Raw genomic sequence first — 12756 nt, 5'->3', positions numbered from 1 at the left:
GAAAGGAGAAGGGAAACACAAAAAGGAAAAGATAATGGAAAACAGTGGTGAAACTGTTCTTACGTCAGCGACAGACAATGTGGAACATTCCCAATAACACCCCATACATGTTCCCCAAGGGAGGGGAGAGAGAATTGCAAGAGGGTAGACGAAGTACGGAAGGGGAAAGATGCTGAAAAGGCTGGGGAATTGTAGTAGCCAAGCACGAACCTGCCAAAGGGTGGCGTGCCGCTGGCGGGTTACACCGATTTGTCCAGAAGACTCAGTGGATTTAAGTCTTGAGCTTCAAGGAATTAAAATAGAAGTTTAATGTTCCTTTCACTAAACTCCCTAGTCATCGTTTACCTGGACAGTGATTTCCCCACATGACATTTGGTCAACTAGCTATAAGGATAAACAATTTTCTCCAGCTACAGAGCAACCAATGAAAATTTCATCCCATTAATTGGTGGCGACGATAAGAATTTTTTACTGCCTCCAGTTTCCCCACTCCACTTTCATCCCACATTAGCAATGGTTTCCAATTTTGCATTAGTTCCTGTTGATGGCTTCCACATTTCTCATTCTGTATCAGTTGGTGATGGCTTTCAACTTTTGTTCCACTATTGATGATAGCTTCACAGATTTAATAATTTTGTGCCTATCATTGTCAACAGTTTCAGAGTGTCGCATCCACTTCTGGTAGCAGTGAGTTTTTATGTGAACTCGCTCTGAATTTGTCCTAGTTCCCAGGAGCTACTTCTTTCACAACTTTGTGTGCTAACTTACAGCTTTCTTTGCAGAATGTTTGTCATTGACTCTGACGTGGCTCCCCACGCCATGTTAATATTGCGTGACATCCAGCACATCGAGTGCTGCATACAGTAGGCACTGTAGCTGGAAACAAAATCTGGCATCACTGCATCTTCAAAGGGATATAGTGGGATTCCCCAAAGTGCCTTCATGGTGCATGGACTCCAGATGTCTCCACTGTAGCCAGCTTTTTCTGTCTCAGAAACAGCCCTACGTTACGTCTCTGCTCCACGCTTGAACATACACTTAATCAATATAGACCTTCCAACGACACACACCAGCAGGTGATCATCGTCTGTACTGTCCCGCCTGACATCCCTCAACAAGTCATTGAGTGACCTCAGCAGTCAAAAGGTTTCCTTGTAATATGGACCAACCCCATGCTGCTTTTACCTACAGTTTTTCATGCTCTGTCAGGTGCATAGTCATTGGAGTCATTATTACCAATGTGCCAGGACTCCTTGCTGGTCCTCTCCCCTTGTCACATTCTGTAGCCTAGGTGCTTCTGCACACTTACATGCCCTTTGGATATAGGAATACTTACAAGGTGCTCTCGCACTCATTTACACCCTCCACATGGAATATTTCTGTTTCTCACCTGCTCCCACACCCTTATAAAACCTCCTAGCACAATATAGTTACTGCTCCGGTGCTCTTGTCTTTATATCCACCATAAGGGCCCAGTGTTTTCATCATATTCTTTTCAGAGGGCTCTCACACTGCTGTCCATTATCTGAGCATTCAGTGCAAACTTCCCAGATGCTGTCTTAATTGTGCCACCATCGTTTTCTGGGGGACAATGGAGGCAGTGTCATCATTCTCCACCAATATGGCTTTGCCGTCTATTCCCTGAAGGAAAGGGGTGCCACATATTCAGCTATAAATGAAATGGAAATGTCGTGTGGCTAGGGCCTCCCGTCGGGTAGACCGTTCGCCTGGTGCAGGTCTTTCGATTTGACGCCACTTCGGCGACCTGTGCGTCGATGGGGATGAAATGATGATGATTAGGACAACACAACACCCAGTCCCTGAGCGGAGAAAATCTCCGACCCAGCCGGGAATCGAACCAGGGCCCTTAGGATTGGCAGTCTGTCACGCTGACCACTCAGCTACCGGGGCGGACCACTGTTCAGCTATGGGCCCACTAGACAGGAATCAGTTGCACACTCACTTCCTGAAGCTGGCAAAGAGTCAGGTATCTCCTCCAGAGCCAGCTGACATGCTGGTAACCAACCAGAGCTTGCTTAGTATTTTAGTGATTGCCCTGGTCAGCAACCAGGCAGGCAGGTTTGTTGTCCACAGTATATTTGATAGCCACCACAATGTGTGAAAGTCTTGTCAACAGCAGTGAGTGCTATAATGACAAGAGCACTGACATTACAGGCAATATTTCACCTCCTCATGTCACATGCCCACATTTTCATCATACTGTATCTGTGTGCTGTGACCTTCTTTAAGCTGGTGCACAATCACAGAATGCCAGTTCATACTGAGCTCTCCAAGTGTAATGACGCAAGCTGCGATATTTTTGCTGCCTGTCTTGTTTTGCCACCTGATTCCTCAAAATTCATTTTTTTCACTTGTAACTGATTAACATTAACATGGAAATGAAGCCCCATGCTTCTTGACAGAGCATAGGGGAATGATGCGGGAGACCCACACCGCCATATTAGGAAAGGTCTTAGTGGAGGTGGTTTGCCGTTGCCTTCCTCCAACCATAATGGGGATGAATGATGATGATGAAAACAACACAGCAACACGCAGTCATCTCGGGGCAGATGAAAATCCCTAACCCTACAGGGAATCGAGCCCGGGACCCCGTACCCGGTAGGGTGAGAACGCTACCACGAGCGGTGCATACCATTAACGTACGTGAATATAATCTGCATTTTCAGAAAAGAGAAATGTTGGCCCTCAGTTTTAAAAATATAACACAAGATCTAATTTTATACGTAGTTTTAGGTATGGAATTGATTTTCTGATTTATTTTAACTAGCCTAGTTAGTATCTTTTGTTATAGGCTGAAATCAGTGATTGTTTCGTATTTAAATTCTGTTGCTGATGTACAAACAAATCTAAATGCTATACTAATTACATATATTTGGAAGACGAAATACTAGTCATCTTAAAGTATCTATTCGAGATATGTTAGCAAAACCAGCCCTTCATTAATTCCAAAGTAATTAACAGTTTTTTCCAAAGTATTGTTTGTGTACTTATATTTGTTAATTTCATGAATTAAACAAATAATTCTGACTAACTCTTGTAGAACAAAAAACTGTTATAAAGAGCCAATTTTTCGATCTATTCAGTTAATCAAATGAGTTAAGTTTTAATTATTATTTCTGTAAATTAAACTCGAAACAATGTGTAGTTTCAGCACCTACTACTGTGATGATATATAAGGCCCCGATTTTTGGTCTCCAGACAGTCAGTCCAAGCCAAGTTTCAGACCAGGAACCTGTGTTGGTTAGAACGACAACAATACATCAACTTAACAGTGTTAAAGAAATGACAGTGTCTGTTCCATATATACCTGATTATTCCGAAATAACTGTGAATCATGTCGTTATGTTTTTACTACTCATTGATGTTCAACAGGAAACTCTTGTAGCAGTATGTGGATGTTCGCCTGTTGACTATTAATGAGGCTTATGAGAAGTTAGAACAATAGTACACTGGCCATATATAACTACATTATTGGGGGGGTTGTCAAAAGTGAAAGTAAAAAACTGTGAAGTGCAACTGTGTATCTGACAGCTGCATCATTTACAGTAGACAGTACGGCACATCCAACCCTCCCTTTTTTTCAGCCACTACGTCGACTCTGAAGACAAGAAATGAAGGAACAAAGTGGGTGAAACCCTACATATGGTACCCCAGGTGAGGACTATAGTATGTGGGCACAATAAACTAGAACTCACTAAATTTGACAGTGAAGTGTGAACTCGAGTGGTGTACAGTAGAGTTTTAAATGGAAGAGATGATACAGCCAACCAGTGCAGGGGTTTCATAACGAAGAAGGTGCAGCAGCCAAACAGCGAGCGTGTTCTGTGGAAGCAGCCAGTGAGTACAGGAGCAGCCAACCAGCACACAGATGGACACAGGTGACCGAAGATAAACTACACGCCTCGCCAAAAGAGCCTTACAACTTGCCGCAGCCGTGCTGATGGCGAATTGGTGACAACTGCAGGAACAGCAGCAGCAGGAGACGAGTGATTGAAAAATAAGGTATTTCATAGCAAAATCTGTTTTGTTTTAAGTGACCTTAACGAACAAGACAGTGGCTGAGGACAAAGCTGTAGAGGTTAAGTTGTTAAATGAACAGAAGGATGTAAGGGTGACTGGTCAGTCTGACATGAATGTCACTTTGAATGATGGGGACAAAAATCCTATTGTAGATGAAATGATAAAAGCATCATCTACAGTGTATGGTGAGGCGAGCGAAACGGACAAAGTCAGTACTGAAGTGGATGAGGTCATTACGGTTAAGGAGGAGGAGTCTAGTAGCGAAAATCAGAATGGGCAAAAGTTTATGGCAGACAGAAATTTGGAAGCGATGTTAAGGCAAAATTGGAATAATATGAGTACAAAGGAAGACATTAATAAGGAGGAAAAATACATTAGTAGGATGTTAAATAACATGAAAACAGACATTAGTAGGGCGGAAAACAGTATGAAAGAAGACATTAGTAGGGTGGAAAAGAAAACTGAAGGCATTAGAACTTACATGGTTACCTTAAAGTATAAACTGAAGGAAGAAATTGAAAAGGAGATTCAGGTAGTCAGATGTAATGTCAGAATTAAATAACAAGACTGAGACAATGGCTAAAGATTGTGACCATAAGATAAAGAAGGTAGTACATAACACCAATGAGAAACTAACATTAATGAGTAGTAAATGTGTAGAAGAGAGAAACAAACTTTGTGATGACTATAGTAGGAGGGTGGAGGCTTCTGAAAAACAGTGCTAGGAAATTTTGTGCTGAAAACAGGGTTAAACTTGAGAACGAAATCGATCAGATTAAAAATGATTTTGAAACTTCGGTAGAAACCAAGTGTGCTGTACTGGTAGAGGAAAACCATGTAAAAGTAAATGGAAAAAGTAGATTCAAAATTGGCTGAAACAGAGAAAAAGATGGAAGAGGTACAATATCTAAAGCATAGAGCATGTAGTGTCCCAAACAGTCCTTCATGTGGTAGTTGTAAGAAATTTAATAATTTTGAACCATATTGGGATGTGCATCCACAAGATTTCATTAGAGAATTTAATGATTGGCTTGAAACATGGAATGACAAAGAGAAAATGTCATTTGTGAGAGGTTTTTTGGAAGGGGGTGCGGCATCTCAGGTAGCTGATAGTTTTAATCCGTGGTAAAGCCTCGAAAAAGCATTTTTAGATGTATATTGGTCCAAAGAGCAGCAGCAGAGAATTTTGAGTGAGTTTTGCAGAAGAGAGAGATTTGGCTCTAGGAAGGGTACTGTGAAAGGTTTCTGTCAGCTTTGGATAACTGAAATATTTGGACAAAGAGCCAAGTAGTGAATCAATAATTAAATATTGGTATAGAAATTAAGTTGCCTCAGAAAGTTAGAGAATTGCTTCTACCTGCCCCTAGGGGTAATATTAGTGATATCTTAAACTACCTACATCTACATATCTACAAATACACTCTGCAAGCCACCAAGCGGTATGTGGCGGAGGGCACAATTCGCACCAACAAAGTTATATCCCCCCCCCCCCCCTCTTTTCCACTCGCGGATCGCGCGAGGGAAAAACGACTGTCTGAACGCCTCAGTACGAGCTCTAATTTTGCCTGATCTTTGAATGCTGATCATTGTGCGATCTGAAAATTGGTGGTAATAATATATGCTCTACATCCTCGGCGAAGATCGGATTTCGGAATTTAGTAAGCAGCCCCTTCCGCTCAGGTCGTCGTCTATCTGCAAGTGTGTCCCACTTCAAACTTTCTGTGAGATTTGTAACGCTCTCGCGATGGCTAAATGTACCAGTCACGAAGTTTGCCTTCTCAATCTCTTGAATCAGACCCAAATGGTAAGGGTCCCATACAGACGAACAATACTATAAGACTGGACGAACTAACGTATGGTAAGCAATTTCCTTTGTTGAAGACTGCATCCCTTTAGGATTCTACCAATAAACCGCAATCTAGAGTTTGCCTTGCCCGTTACTTGTGTATTCTGATCATTCCATATGAGATCATTTCGAATAGTCACACCCAGATACTTGACAGATGTTACCACTTCCAACGACTGGGCATTTATATTATAACATACATTAAAGGGGATTTTCGCATTGTGATACACAGTAGGTTACACTTACTAATATTGAGAGATAACTGCCAGTCATTACACGAAGCATTTATTTTCGCAAACCCTCATTGATTTGTTCACAACTCTAGTGTGATACTACTTTCCTGTAGACCACAGCATCATTGGCAAACAGTCTACTGCCGTGTCAGTACCATCAACCACATCGTTTATTTAAATCGCAAGAAGCAGAGCACCTATTATGCTTTCTCTCCCTCGTGATGACTGGGTGTTGTGTGATGTCCTTAGGTCAGTTAGGTTTAAGTAGTTCTAAGTTCTAGGGTACTGATGACCATAGATGTCAAGTCCCATAGTGCTCAGAGCCATTTGAACCTATTACGCTGCCCTGGGGCACGCCTAAAATTAGGCTTGTTTTTGTTGAAGCCATCCCATTCAGGACGATATACTGCTCTCTGTCTGTTAAAAAACTCTCTATCCAACCGCATATGCCATCGGATAGACCGCAAGCGTGCACGTTTTGGAGCAAGCGACAGCGCGAAACCGAGTCAAACGCCTTTCGAAAGTCGAGAAATATGGCATTAATCTGGGATCCAGTATCTAGAGCCTGTTGTGTATCATACACAACGAAGACCAGCTGTGTCTCGCATGACTGCTGTTTCCTAAAACCGTGCTGGTTTCTGCAGACGAGCTTCTCAGAGTCTAGAGAGGTCATAATGTCTGAACACAAAATGTGTTCCATGATTCTACAACTAATCGATGTCAGAGAAATTGGCCAGTAACTATGTGCATCCGTGTTTCTACCCTTTTTATACATTGCTGTGATCTGGCCCTTTATTCAATCCCTTGGAACTTTCCGCTGTTCCAATGATCTCTGATAGATGATGACTAAGAATGGTTCTATATTTGTAGTATAGTCAACACATAATCTTATGGGGATAGCATCTGGATCAGATGCCTTTCTAGCATCTAAGGATCTTAACTGTTTTACAATTTCAGATACACTAAACACTATGTAAGCCATCTTTGCGTTTGTTCGATAGTTGAAAGGGGGAATGATGTTGCAGTCCTCTAGCGTAACCGAGTTTTTGAAAGCTAGGTTTAGAATTTCGGCCTTCTGTTTATCATCATCCATTACATTACCCGTACTGTCAGCAAGAGAAGATATTGAATTATTTGTAGCGTTCATAGATTTTATGTACGACCAAAATTTTTTGGAGTTATTTTTAGAATCTGCAGATAAAGTATTTCTTTCAAATTCGTTAAGAAAATCTCACATTGACCTTTTGACAGCTGTTTTCATTTCGCATAATTTCTGTTTGTCAGCGGGGCACTGACTACTTTTAAAACGACTCTGAAATATTCTCAGCTTTCTCAGCAACTTCCTAATATGTTGGTCGTACCAAGGTGGATCCTTTCCCTCCCCTATATTTTTGCTACGCACACACTTCTACAGCACGTGGTGGACAAAACTTTTAGATTCCGACCAAAGTTGCTCTTTGTGTCCTGCGATGAATGCTTGGAGCTGACTATGAAGATATTCATTGAAGACACTTATTTGCTTTCCCAAACAAGAAAACTCTAGACTGTTTCTTTGGGTTTTTGGCAACTTCTACTGACACAGAAGCCATAACGACATTGTGGTCGCTAATACCTTCTTCTAGATTAACTTCCTCAAAAAGATCAGGTCTGTTCGTCGCCAAGAAATCTAATATGTTCCCGTCTCGAGTTGGTTTACTAACCAATTGCTCATGGTTGTATATTGAAAGTGCTCCTAGAATAACTGCACACAAATCTTTGATTCTGCCCCCTGTGATAAACGTGTAATTTTCCCAGTCAATGGGTGCCAGATTAAAGTCTCCACTTATAACTAATAGATGATCTGGCTATTTATTTCCTATGTACTCAAGACTTTCCCTTAAATGTTCTACGACGTTTGTTGTGGATGCTGGTGGTCTATAAAAATATCCTAATACAATGGTAAATCCTTGTCTGATTGATAGCTTTATCCAGACCATTTCACAGTCCGACTCAGTGTCGATCTCAACTGTGTTTAAATAGCTTTTAACTGCACTTAACGCACTACCTCCTATGGCATCAGTCCTATCCTTCCTCAACACTGTGCAATCCGAGTTCAAAATTTAACTACTATTTATATCTGGTTGCGACAAACTTTCTGTAGCCTACCTAATACAATATTGGCCTTGCTACTGGTTATTTGAGAGAGTAACTCGGGGATCTTGCTACAGACATTTCGACAATTTACTAGCATGAGATTTAGCATATTTAAATCCTTTGGAATGACTTGTTTGGCCGAAATAACAATTTATACAGTTGGCACACCCACATCAGTGTCATGAACTGGTAATTTTTCCGGCCAACAGTTAGTTTCCCGTGGAGAGGAGCCTAATCTAAAAAAAAAAAACCATGTGCATGCCACAAGTACTGTGCTACCCATGTAGCTGCTTCCTGTGTGTAGTGCACCCCTGATCTATCAAGGGGTCGTCCTAGAACCTTCCACCCCATCCTAGGTCAAGTAATCTACAACCATTTTCGTCACATAGTCGACATAGCCTCTGGTTTGGATTCTCCACTCGACTCCAAACCAGAGGACCCCGGTCCACCCAGCTTGGCTTCCACCCCTCAAGAGATGGAGGCCACCTTCACCAACTTAGCCAGCCATCGAAAGGTTATGTTGATAGAGTGGTGAGGGTGATGCCCTAAATGGAAGATCGTAGGAGGAATTTTGATGACAATTATCAATCAGGGAGAGAATTTCAGGTAAATAGGATTAACAGGACTAATTATAGTAGATATTCAAAGAATGTTTGAGTGGAGGATAGCCATAATGGGCACGGAAATGTTGTTGCTGAAGCCCACAACAACAACATTCAAAGAATGTTTCGGTGGAGGATAGCCAGAATGGGCACGGAAATGGTAAGAGAAATTCAAGTAAAAGAAATGGTGGAGATGACTTTAATTCTGGACCAAACCATTTAAACTAGAAAATGCTCCAGTTTTGGCTCGCACTTGAGCAGGTAGTGATGAAGAGCCACTAGTACATAAATGTGCTGTAATCATAGGTAAGGGTAATGAAAATGACAGTAGCAAGACGAATGTAATTTCTAATTCTAGTGAGATGTTGAATGATAGTGTGGGTAGCAATGTGCATCCGATAAAAGATGACGAGGAACTTACTATAATAAAATTAAATGATGAAACAGAGTGCGTTGATGTTGCTCGGGATGTAGGGAGAGTCCTTAGAAAATGTAGTCCATCAACAAAGGAGGTGGCTTACAAAACACTGGTTCGACCTATACTTGAGTATTGCTCATCAGTGTGGGATCCATACCAGGTTGGATTGACAGAGGAGATAGAGAAGATCCAAGGAAGAGCGGCGCGTTTCGTCACAGGGTTATTAGGTAAGCGTGATAGCGTTAAGGAGATATTTAGCAAACTCAAGTGGCAGACTCTGCAAGAGAGGCGCTCTGCATCGCAGTGTAGCTTGCCGTCCAGGTTTCGAGAGGGTGCCTTTCTGGATGAGGTATCGAATATATTGCTTCCCCCTTCTTATACCTCCTGAGGAGATCACGAATGTAAAATTAGAGAGATTCAAGTGCACATGGGGGCTTTCCAGCATCATTTTGGTAACCAGGATGATAGTTTTTCCAGGGAAAGGATTAATGCGGTTCACTTTGTAATTGAAAAGGAAATGAGTCATCCTATGATAACAGCAAGAGTACGAGGTGTACATGTTAAGTGCTTACTGGAGAGTGGTAGTGATCTGAATGGCAGTTCACAGGCATTTCTTGAGTCTGGTAAGAACACAGAGGGTATAGTAGTGATGCATGTTTTGGGAACAAAAATTGTTGGTGCTACTGGTAATCTATCAAAGAGTGTGAAACAAAAGGTACTATTAACTGTGTCATTGGAAGGACAGTTGCTGAAGTGCCATTTGTTGGTGATTGAAAATCTCAGCATTGATGTAATATTTGAGACTAATTTCCCATGCAATTAGCAAGTAGGGGGTTCAACATTCTGTGTTGGATTAATTATGTGGTGAGAAGCCGACCTCGGGGAAGATCAGTTTGGATTCCGTAGAAATGTTGGAACACGTGAGGCAATACTGACCTTAGAAGAAAGATTAAGGAAAGGCAAACCTACGATTCTAGCATTTGTAGAAAGCATTTGTAGAACGCTTTTGAGAATGTTGACTGGAATACTCTCTTTCAAATTCTAAAGGTGGCAGGGGTAAAATACAGGGTGCGAAAGGCTATTTATAATTTGTACAGAAACCAGATGGCAGTTATAAGAGTCGAGGGGCATGAAAGGGAAGCAGTGGTTGGGAAGGGAGTGAGACAGGGTTGTAGCCTCTCCCCGGTGTTATTAAATCTGTATATTGAGCAAGCAGTGAAGGAAATAAACGAAAACTTAGGAGTAGGTATTAAAATCCAGGGAGAAGAAATAAAAACTTTGAGGTTTGCCGATGACATTGTAATTCTGTCAGAGACAGCAAAGGACTTGGAAGAGCAGTTGAACGGAATGGACAGTGTCTTGAAATGAGGGTATAGGATGAACATCAACAAAAGTAAAACAATGATAATGGAATGTAGTCGAATTAAGTCGAGTGATGCTGAGGGAATTAGATTAGGAATTGAGACACATAAGTAGTAAAGGAGTTTTGCTATTTGGGGATCAAAATAACTGATGATGGTCGAAGTAATGAGGATATAAAATGTAGACTGGCAATGGCAAGGAAAGCGTTTCTGGAGAAGAGAATTTTTTTAACATCGAGTATAGATTTAAATATCAGGAAGTCGTTCCTGAATGTATTTGTATGGAGTGTAGCCATGTATGGAAGTGAAACATGGACAAGAAGAGAATAGAAGCTTTCGAAATGTGGTGCTACAAAAGAATGTTGAAGATTAGGTGGGTAGATCACGTAACTAATGAGGAGATATGGAATGGGATTGGGGAGAAGAGAAGTTTGTGGCAATGTGGAAATGTGCACTGTAACTATCGTCATATCGTGTGTTTACAAACGGAATGCGAAGAAGAATGCACGACTTCTTCATTAAAATATGATCTTATGTTAGCTAAACTATATGTAGAGAAGCTTGAATCAGTGATAGATAGTGTATAGAAGCTGGAAGAAGTGATAGACCATTCAAAGGGTAGTGAAACGGTTGTAAACGAACAAAACGGTTACTTTATTAGGCCTAAAAAGTTTTGTCGTGTTAATCGTAACGAAAACAACTTTCGTCTCCCACAAGCAAAAGAGTTTGAAATTTTAACGTGTGATGAATATGAAATATGTGAAAAGAGCCAAAGAAAGGAAGTACTTTCATCAAATGCAGCGACCACATATCATTTCACTAGGCCTACGAAGTCCTGTAATAACAAGAAAGGAAATACCAGAAAATACATGGAACATACTTATCGTGCAAACAAGATATCTACCAATACAGGTAAGAAGAAAAAAGAAGATATTTTCATACTTTCAAACAGTCATGGAAAGGGCTTAGCCGACATTTTGTGTAACATGCAAACTATATTCAATGGTAGTGGAATAACGAAACCGGGTGCCCCTTTGCGCGAAGTTTTAAAAGACTGTGAACATTCTTTGAAGCTTGGAAGCAACTGTCTAATAATAGGAGGTGCTAATGATGTTTATAGGAACGAGGGCAAACTCGCCACAAGAGCTCTAAGAAGTACATTACAGAAAATTACAGATGTTAACTTCTTCATTGGCAGTATCCCACAAAGACATGATCTTATAGAAGAATCCTGTGTCAACAAAGAAATCACAGTTACTAATAGGAAATTTGAGAAAATCTGCCGAAGCCTCCCAAATGCCACATACGTGGACGTACCATCCGCAGAGAGAAGTCATTTTACAAGGCATGGGCTTCACAGAAATAAACTCGGAAAATCATTCATTAGTCGAGAAATCCTTAATGCAGTGAAGGCAGTTAAGGACAAGAATAGCACGACCACACCGCTTCCACCACCAAACACAGCAACTGAAAATTTCCAACAAGAAAATGAAACTGAATCACTGACAACAGGTCCAGCACTAGAATCTCCACTTTCGTCAAAAACAGCAGAGATAAATGATTCAACTAGGCTTGCACAGGATAGATTAGCATGGAGAGCTGCATCAAACCAGTCTCAGGACTGAAGACCACAACAACAACTAAAGTTTACTCCAGCTGTCTGTCTCATTTTTCACTTTTCCTGAGGCAATCAAGCTCTTCTCCTATCCTATATGTCATTTGTAAGTCAATCAGACACATTCAACATTGATGTGATTTCGTTCAGTATTATACGATATTATAGGGATATGTTAAAAAAGGTTTCTCCAGTATTATTTATGTGTTTTATGTTATGTTAGTGATAAATAAAGTAATCATAAAAGGATGGAAGAAAATAAAGTGGTACCATGGTTAAAGAATATCTGTCAAACAAATGGAAGGTAAACTGAAAATGAAAGGTGTCAGCATATGTGGAGGGTAATTAACATCTGAAGTAATTTCCTGGAGTAGGCTAATGTGTGTGGAAAGACTAAGTGTGATTTGTGTGTAACTCGCCCTTCAGGCTAGCATGTCAAGCAAATAATTGTTTTTCTAAGTGATAATTTTGGCTGGTCGTTAATGAGAGCTAAGTTTCCCTTAGCAT

Source organism: Schistocerca serialis, chromosome 3, assembly GCF_023864345.2.
Source record: "Schistocerca serialis cubense isolate TAMUIC-IGC-003099 chromosome 3, iqSchSeri2.2, whole genome shotgun sequence".
NCBI lineage: Eukaryota > Metazoa > Arthropoda > Insecta > Orthoptera > Acrididae > Schistocerca > Schistocerca serialis.
Note: the sequence above shows the minus strand (reverse complement) of the source record.